The sequence below is a fragment of the Opisthorchis viverrini genome (genome assembly GCF_000715545.1).
Source record: "Opisthorchis viverrini unplaced genomic scaffold opera_v5_10, whole genome shotgun sequence".
Taxonomy (NCBI): domain Eukaryota; kingdom Metazoa; phylum Platyhelminthes; class Trematoda; order Opisthorchiida; family Opisthorchiidae; genus Opisthorchis; species Opisthorchis viverrini.
In genome coordinates this window covers 3,069,527-3,079,591 of record NW_008751666.1, presented here as the reverse complement: position 1 = coordinate 3,079,591, position 10,065 = coordinate 3,069,527, and positions in this window count along the sequence as shown.

Below are 10,065 nucleotides of genomic sequence, written 5' to 3'. Positions count from 1 at the left end.
ATAAAACCCTCAACAAGGCAGTAGTGTCCTATGAAGAAACTTTCTAACAGGAAAAGACTAAACGAAGTCTGATGATGGTCCTGGGACTCGGACCGCGAATGAACCGGTCTCAAGTCTATCACTGTACGACATCGAGACACGGGTAAAACTGAAGGGAATATCGATTGCGCGGCTAAGCCTATTGGTGGCTGTCTAATTTTCAATTATGAATCGCGCGACTCTGTCCAGCTAATAATCTGCTTCCTTTTGGTTTGCCCAGGAAACAGCTACCTTTAGCATAATGTCTCCGTGGAAAATGTGGGAAGTTCTGCGAAAAAATTCTTTCTTACATGTTTTTATTGAAGTGGTGTGTAATTGAATAATAATTACGCCCCCTTTGTCCGAACGAACTAGAAATGGAGCATCCATGTGGGAAGATCATAGAAGAAAGTTTTCTATCATCGTAGGAGTTGCCCCACTAGACGGAGTTAATTACTTCCTTCCAACTTAAATGTTTTTTATGACATTTGGCACATACTGTAAAGGGTGCACGCCAAGGTTTCTGGATGGACTTTGCAATAGGTATTCTGTGGTTGCTGTCTCACTTGTAAAGGACACCGCGTAATACTACAAGATACTAAGGTTTGAGTCTGTGCCCTGTCTCGTAAACGAGTAACGAAATATGAATCGGTACGGGTCGATGATCTTAGTAGTTCACCCACCTAGACACTTGAATACCTAGAGGGTGTTTTCAGGTTTTCAGGCGACTATTTGCTTTCTCTAGACAGTTGCTGGCCTTAGTGCCGAAATGGACCGTCCCGGATTGTGCGCGCACCAGTGCACTGCAACCAGTGAGCCATAAGGTGGGATATAAACCGTGGGTCCATGAGGCGCGGCAGCTAGAGCTCTTGTCGGAATCTGTTTATAATACCTGCGGCGCAGGAAGAAGTGCATACTAACGTGAACTTTAGGCCATTTCAGAATAATCAGTAATCTTAAGCATGCAGGGACAAATGATAGGAGAAAAACGCTATTTGCACATGGTTATGCAGTGAAGTTATCTCAACAGGTTTCACCATACTCCAAGGAAAACAAAACCAATCGCCCAAAAAGTGGCACACCGCATGCATTTAATGCGCCACTGTTGCATTGCACGTACGATTAAATTTTTACTCTGTCATACCATCGAAGGGTTTTACATCCAAACGAGTTTCTCTACTATTATTTTACGCCACAGGCCAAGTAGGCTCAAGCCAGCAGCACAGGCGTTTGACAAAAGCTGCTTTCTTTTCTTTTTGGACGTTCTCCCCTGCAGAAATTAGAAATCGAGACAAAACATAGAAAAGGGCAATTTTTTAGAGGAAGGCATGTAGCTGAATGGATAGACGACAAGCGTGCTGTCATGCAAATCTAATGTGACAGAAGTAGCGGATACGGTAAGGGAAGATTCGTCGGGTGTTGAGAGCTGGGAAGCGACCAAAGAGACCGATCGGATAGTACCATTACGGACAAAGGAAAGGCGTATTTGGAGGAATAATATGGGTAGTCTTGGTGAATCAACTACTTGGAGAACAAAGCAAAGATTGGTAGAATTTTGGCAACGTATTCCGATTTGATGTGAGTTGAGGGATCTCTGATCTAGGGACAAACAAATGGAGCAAACCATCTGGTTCACATCACCGTATTCGGAGACAGATCGTAACGGGATGGCTGTCTTAGTCGCTCATGTATTGGAATAGTCTAGACAAGAATGTGGAGGTAAAAATTGGTATCAACACTTCAGCAGATTATGCGTTTGAGTAGTGGATGCTGAAGATCACTGGAGCTGCCTACACAATCAATCCCTGAGGCTGATAATTGGTGACCAGGCTCAAAGTCTTTTGTTAACAGTAGCACTACTGTGGGTGAGTACGGGATAGTTGAAGGTTGTGATGAGTGACACCAATGTTGTTTTTTTAAGCTACCCGGTATAGGTGTTGGAAGCACAAGTGTAGTGAAGTTCGGTTACAATGCTCCAAAGAAGCAGATCGGACTTCAAGCACTCGCCCACTTGCCAGATCGCCGCTATGGCTACATCCATGTGACACTTTGAAAACTAGAGACGCAGCCTAAAATAGTTGATATTATGACTGCCTCGTGTACGCAACCCTTCGGCTTTGACTTCATCGGGTGCAACATCAGGGTACATATGGGACCCTCATTATCTATAATGAGGCCAAATGAGCAACCAGGAATATTGCTTTTACAGCAGTAGGATGTATGAACACTTTTATGGAAGACATAAGCGAGAGTAAATGGGATATACAAATTTCACTTCAGTTCCACCATCGAGCGAGAGCGGTTTACGGAAAAAAAAACTTTTCATTATGGGTGTATCAGTCCATTCAGTAAATAAAATATATCGTCGGTGGTGGTGCCATACTTTTTAAGTGTGAGGAGGATCTGCAACATACATCATCAGCCCACAAGTCTGATAAAAATTCGCCCCTGGCCATCCCATTAGATTAATATGCGTGGCTATGGAACTATAGTCGGCAGCAAGCAGAAATGTGGGTATTGCGGTTGCGGTAAACAGCTGATGTGAGGGACAACGCATACAGTTATGAGCATAGAGAGCCGTCATTGACTGCTTAGTTCGTCTATCACCCTTAGTTGGGACCCCGATCGGTGCCTCACATTGACAGGGGCCTCATTGTCCCGAAAATATCAGTTGGCTTCATGACGTAACCTAGCTGAAGGCCACGATTGTTACCAATGGGAAAAATAATTTTGCATTTGTACCTTCAGTGCGGGAATCTGAAAATCCTACGTTACCTACCAACTAGCTGCATATATTCTAGAATGTGGCTATTCCACAGAAACACAGCCGCATTACCCACTGCAATTTGCATCAAAGTGTCCGTAATCAATGTACTGAGCGGAAGGCGAGCCTAACAAAAATCTGTGTTGTGCTGAAATTTGCAAAGCAGGTCTATTTAATTTGTTACGTCTGGCAAGCATAAAGCCTGGGTAAAATTTGCATCGCACATTCTGAGGACGTTATACCCCTATTGCGGAACGTAAAGATTAGCTTTTACTTATTGCTTTATCTAGCGAACTTGGTCACATACAAATCGGTGGCGATAGGTAACCTTGAAAAGTTGCACACTTGAAAATTATGTGAACCACATGTCAATGGAATGCGTCGACGGGTTAAACTAATCTCCGGTAAAATAACAACTTTAAAACTTCACTCCTTCGGTGAAACTAATTTCGGTTCACGTTTGGTGAGCGGCGTCAACTCTAGCATATTAGGTTAGAAGATACATGGAAGTGCGGAATGCAGGTCAGCTATCAAAACTCCCGCCACCCAAACTTGCGGATTCTGACGGGCATGATTCACAGAGCACGTGTCCCGATTCACAAGGCCGCATTAATACAGGCGCGTTTCGGTGCGTCGTGGATTCAGGAAACAGTGCTCTTGTTTATCCAAGCTGCCATTCATATTGGGGACACTGACAGAGGGGATCGCTGGGTAATTGTTGTTGATTCATAGAGCTTGGCCTCACAGAATATTCAGTAAAATGCAACCCATTTACTGCTGAGTAAGCTGGGAGCTTTTGATACACCCGACTAGACATTCAAACGGTACGCAGATGCAAACGCTTTCGGAGTGTGCGACAAGCCGTCTTTTAATCTTTGATCCAACTGCTTTGGTTCAATTTTCGCTGCATACAGCTATTGTTCCCTGCAAAAATTTCTTCTACCTGTCAGTTTTTAGGGAAAATAGAAAATCACGTAACGCCAACCCTTTCTATATCACTTATTAATTATATCAAACTTGATTGGGTACCAGTAACACCCGGTCGCGGGACAATTGTCTTTTAGCGGAAAAACAGCTCATGCCTTTACATAATGATGGTTGCTGGTGCTACCCGTACACGCCACTTGCATACTATGACCCCTTAGAAACCAGAATTCCACACAAAAGAAGATAAAGCAAGAAGTTAACGACTTCCGCCAGCGATTCCAACCACCTGCAGTAGTAACTAATATAGACGTCCAAAAACGCAACTTCACGCAAACTGCATGAAGCCATATCTTACATACGCGATCCAAACACAGCGCCCGTGTTGGGTGTGACTTATCGCTAAATGAACACAAATATATGACATGAGGTTCACTCGTTACTCAATGACTTACAACGCCGCCAGTGCTCTGCTTGTTTGAGTTCATTGCCCGTGGTGTGAGTGACTCTAGAGTGACGGCTACTGCAAAACAAGGCCAAATGCATACCTACCGTTCATCAGGCGCATAACGGAGGTTTCAAGTACACACTAAAAGCATTGGCGAGGGTGCTTCTACTATGTACTTTTGTGTTTTCCGTGCCCCCACCAAATTATGTGGCACATTCTGAAGCACCAGTAGGCTACACGGCGATGGTAAATACTGCAACACCCACATTATTGTGCGACATATAGTACCCAACCGTGGTAAGCGGCCTCATCAGCATCAACTTGTCCGCGAACCGTTGCATCTACTGAGCATGGAAAACTCAAATTGATCATTCCACGCTAACCCAAGAAATTGAATTAACTCAATTGACCAACGTAAACTGGGCTTTAAAAGCTTCAAGGAGGCGGGCCATCATGAATGTAGCTGCTTGGTATTCACAAAATCGAATCGACATCTCGGGAACGACAGCAGTTTGAAGTTTGCTACTTGATAGTTAAAGGTGTTCAATTCTAAAAGGTCATCCCGCAACTTCTCCGTGTGGGCGATTTGTGTAAGTAAGCAACCTTCAACCGTCAGCTGTTAAGTCAGATTGGAAAAGGGCGTATGGTTGAAACAAGATACCGTGACTTAGCCGATCCTTAGCCCCACAGCTCAAATTCCCCTAAAACCATGGTTGGAATGGAGGAAGTCTTCCAAAAAAGTTTCGCACTCGGTAAATTCTGTACGGAGTCCTTAATCTCCCCATGTGGTCGCAGTTTTGTTTTGAAATTGTTTTACTCATCTCATGCACAAGACAGCATTCTCATTGGTTAACCGTGCATACGCCAGGAAGTGTGTTCATTCGAATTACTTTTGAACACAAAACAAGAACACACAAGTCAAAACAAGAACGGGGTAAACGCTCAAAGCCCATGAATTAAGGAAAGTCAATTGTTGCTGCAGGCTAGAAAAGACTGAAACAAATGAAATAATTTATTCCAAGAGATCTTCGGTTTTCCGCGTGAAGTATGTACAATTTGACGTTTATAAGTTGAATACGTGAAATTAACATTAGATAAAGTAACCATGAGCCTTTCTATGCCCTTCATCCAGCTCTTTTCCTATGAAAAACCACCCGAACTGCTTGTTTCAATAGGAATTGTGTGGAACTTCGACATTTGTATTTTCACAAATCTCGATTCAAACTTTACCTCATATATAATTTTTGCGCTCAAAAATTTTAGTTGCTCTCATCTCAGTTGACCACCATTTTAATTGTATAAAGACCCTCAACAAGGCAGTAGTGTCCTATGAAGAAACTTTCTAACAGGAAAAGACTAAACGAAGTCTGATGATGGTCCTGGGACTCGGACCGCGAATGAACCGGTCTCAAGTCTATCACTGTACGACATCGAGACACGGGTAAAACTGAAGGGAATATCGATTGCGCGGCTAAGCCTATTGGTGGCTGTCTAATTTTCAATTATGAATCGCGCGACTCTGTCCAGCTAATAATCTGCTTCCTTTTGGTTTGCCCAGGAAACAGCTACCTTTAGCATAATGTCTCCGTGGAAAATGTGGGAAGTTCTGCGAAAAAATTCTTTCTTACATGTTTTTATTGAAGTGGTGTGTAATTGAATAATAATTACGCCCCCTTTGTCCGAACGAACTAGAAATGGAGCATCCATGTGGGAAGATTATAGAAGAAAGCTTTCTATCATCGTAGGAGTTGCCCCACTAGACGGAGTTAAGTACTTCCTTCCAACTTAAATGTTTTTTATGACATTTGGCACATACTGTAAAGGGTGCACGCCCAGGTTTCTGGATGGACTTTGCAATAGGTATTCTGTGGTTGCTGTCTCACTTGTAAAGGACACCGCGTAATACTACAAGATACTAAGGTTTGAGTCTGTGCCCTGTCTCGTAAACGAGTAACGAAATATGAATCGGTACGGGTCGATGATCTTAGTAGTTCACCCACCTAGACACTTGAATACCTAGAGGGTGTTTTCAGGTTTTCAGGCGACTATTTGCTTTCTCTAGACAGTTGCTGGCCTTAGTGCCGAAATGGACCGTCCCGGATTGTGCGCGCACCAGTGCACTGCAACCAGTGAGCCATAAGGTGGGATATAAACCGTGGGTCCATGAGGCGCGGCAGCTAGAGCTCTTGTCGGAATCTGTTTTGCTATTGTGATAAACAAGAAACCTGCTATACGGCACTGTCCAGGCCAGCGACACAGTGAAATACGTGCCGGCTTTTCGCAGTATGTGACCAAACATACATGGATGCGGAATGATGCATATGTACTTCCCCAACGTGCTTACGCAACTGTGATAGACAATGCTTCTGGTGATATTTGCATATGATCTGCATGGGGAGGATCTTGTCAAATTCGCTGGCCGAAAATTGCCGCACCTCACTTGACGGCGTTACGTATTCCAAGGGGGCTTTGCGGGTGCCCAAATCCCCTTATTTTAGCCGTCGATTTAACATGAGCTGATCGTACAAAAGCTTGGTCACTTAAGGGTCATGTTGTACACAATAGGAGGTGACTACGAGATGGTTCCCCTTATAACAAACTTATTTGAGGCCATATATGAAACGATAGCCATGAAAATCGGAACCTGAAACGCACGCCAAATATTAAGGTAGGAGACGCGGTCAAGTGAAATAAAATTCAACAAGACTAAGGCAGATTATAGTGGCTTATGTTGCAAGAGCGCACACAGAAAATTATACATTTTCAAGTAAAAAATTTTATTCCACGGGTTAGGGTTTCGTACAAACGAGTATCTGCCGGGTAAGGAACATAGCAAACAAGATATTCAAGGGGACTGAGTTGAGCTCATGGATTTCACGGATTGATACACAGGATCAAGGCTTTCCCCAGGTTTCCCGGGTCGATTGTGTTCTTGTCGGTCAGTGGCTGTCACTCACCCGAAAGGCACAAATGAAAAAAGGGCGTAGCACTGCTCTTTATGTTCTCAGCTCAGGGCAGTATGCTCGCCAGCGCGAGGATTCGCATAAGTAAACGTCTAATAACGCTTCAAACTAGGTTCCAGAAGGAGCGTGGAAAACCGTTGCAGGAAGGTCATTCCACGCAGCTACTGTCCGAAATGAGAAACAATTTTATCTGATGAATATGTGCGCTCTGATCTTGAAAATCTTCTTAGGATGTCTCCGCCGTGTGTTCACTGGGGCAACGGTAAAACACCTGTTCTCCAAGCTTTGTTCAAACAGGGCATTAGTAAGAATTAGGTCCCCTCGGAGGCGACGGTGCTCCATGGGAAAGAGATCAAGCATCACGCGACGTAGTCGACGGATTTGAGGCCGACAACCACTCTCGTAGCGGCTTGCTGGACACGCTCAATGTGGGTGACCTCTTTCGTGCGTTCTGAATAGACAACTTGGTTGGCGTATTCCAGGAGCGGTCTGAAGTAGGCCCCATAGGGTATTTGGAAGTCCATGCGAGCAATACGGGAAAAGGTGCGTCGAATCATCCGTAGAATGGTGAATGCCTTTCGGGTCAATTTCTCATGGTACAGTGAGAAGGACAAGTTTGAGGGGACCCAGATGCCTAAATCCTTTGTGGCATCTATCCTCATGATGTTTTCTGGTGTAGTGGTCTGGCTGCCTAATAAGTTAGTTTACCTGGTGTGTGGCAAAGAAATAAAAACGATAACGCTAGGTTGGGTATACAATAATAAAGAGGTCAGAGAGAACAGACTCACCAACAATTTTTCTATTTAAAATAGTTCGTTGTTGGCCCAGGTCAACGAATAAACAATAATCCAATTATGGTGGTCCAGGGGTCTTCTCCTGAACAGTTCCCACATACAATATATTCCGAAGATAGTCTGAAATGCTTTGATAGCAGAGTTAGCACACGAGACTCGCGAATGAACGTTGCAAGCGCCAGCGAAATCAGAAGAGAGAGTTGAAGCACGTGACCACGCCTGCATCTCGTGAAATTGTCCAAGTGTGCGTTTTTGTAGTTCGTCTATGTAAACAAAAAAACGATCATGCAATTGATGAAATACGTGGGGTTATAATGGAAGTAAAATAAAGGTACAAAACGCTAAACTGTCCTTTCTCACCATGCATAACAAAGGAATTCTCTGTCTCCTCCAAACGATATATGGACGCACTTTTCGTCATTCAGAGGAAGGTGCCAGTAAAACAACCACTACTTGGCAGCGTCTACATCCATTTGGAGGGCACTGGCATTGGTACTCCAGGATTTCAAGTCGTCCGCAAAGAGTAGACATGGACCCGCGAGATCATCTTGGACGTCGTTGGCGTAGATCAGAAACAGCACTGGTCCCAGGACGGAGCCTTGAGGAACTCCAATGGAGACCGGCGCTGGAGAAGGGTAGGTCGAGCCTGTTTCCACTCGGACTGATTTTTCCTTGTATCCCGTAAGACTCGATGGTTTCTGGACACTTTAGGAAACTCGACGGAAAGCAAAACGGATGCGTTCTTGGGATCCAGGAGGACTTTTAGAGGGACGGATCTACATGTTTGTTCAGGAGTGTTATTTGACGTGTTCTGAAGGCTGCACTCTGATTGGCCCCATTCCTGACCAATCAGGGCCTCCTGGTCCGTAGGCAGCGAACCATGTACTCGTCAAAATCCTAGGGTTGCCAGCTGAAACAGACTTATGAAATTATCAGCCGGATGGGGAACCCGTGTATCGAAGCCTTGCGATGCGGCTTACAAACCTAAATCCAGGAAAACTTAAGTTTTCTCTCCGTCTCATATTAGGCCACAGCCTGATTATGCAACCCAGGAACGCTGTAGAAAGTTCATCCACCGGGTGCATTAATGATCCATGAGCTGCGGTAAGTCTACTACCCCGAACGATGTAGCCGGATACCATCCTCTGGTTTATTGTCGTGTGGGACGCGGTGGCTCAGTGGTTAGGTCGGGAATTTACTGACTGGAAGGTCCGTTGTTCGAACCTGACATCTACCTATCGCCCTCCCCTGTCTGGGCTTGGGCAACCTGGCAGTGTCACAGCTCACCTTTTAATGGTATCGCACTTAGACACCAAAAGGGTGCTACAGCTGAATGTTTTTTACTGTCGACTCCGTGAGGACAACACTGACGTGCAAAATTACCAAGGAAGGTTTATGTTGGAGATTGAGACCACTTTTCAAGCTGAATTCAGCATCATTCATCATCATCATTGTCAGCCGTAATAACCGCGTACTCGTCGTACAGTGGTTGCAGCTGCCGCAGTTTCGTTCACCGTTGATTTGGGGGAGGGGGTTGGTAGTTGCGCATTGCAGGCGCGAGCTGGTAAGTTGGTGCGTAAATCCAGCACTGTCAGCGGGTTGTCAAGTAGGGGGTGGGTGGAAAAGGAGCTATGCATTGAAGGCAAGAGCTTCGATGCACAAGCGCCATTGAGGGCGCGACTGAGCCATGTCTGACAATGTCTTCAGCCATTGATGTGGCCCGTCTCGGGGTCTCCATGCAGGAAGACGGCAATGACCAGCACCATTGAGTTTGCTGGTAATGGCTTTCATACTTCGCTGCCAAGTCATTGTTTGACCGCCTCTGGCTCTCTTCCACCCTTCACATGGTTGGGCGAAAAGAGCCCTTCGAGGAAGTCGGTCGACTGGCATACGCAGCACGTAGCTAAGCCAGCGCAACCTGTGCAGTGTGATCAGGTCATCTATCGAGGATGAGTTATTTCTCCCGAATACCATTCGACGTACTTCAGCATTGCTGATCCGATGTTCCCACCAGATTCGAGCAATGTTCCGAAGACATCGATGGTCAAACACTGAAAGTCTTTTGACGTCCTCGGCGCGCAGCGGCCAGGTTTCTGATCCATATAGTAATATGGAGCGCACCGCAGCATTGTAAACCCGACCCTTGACAGAGAA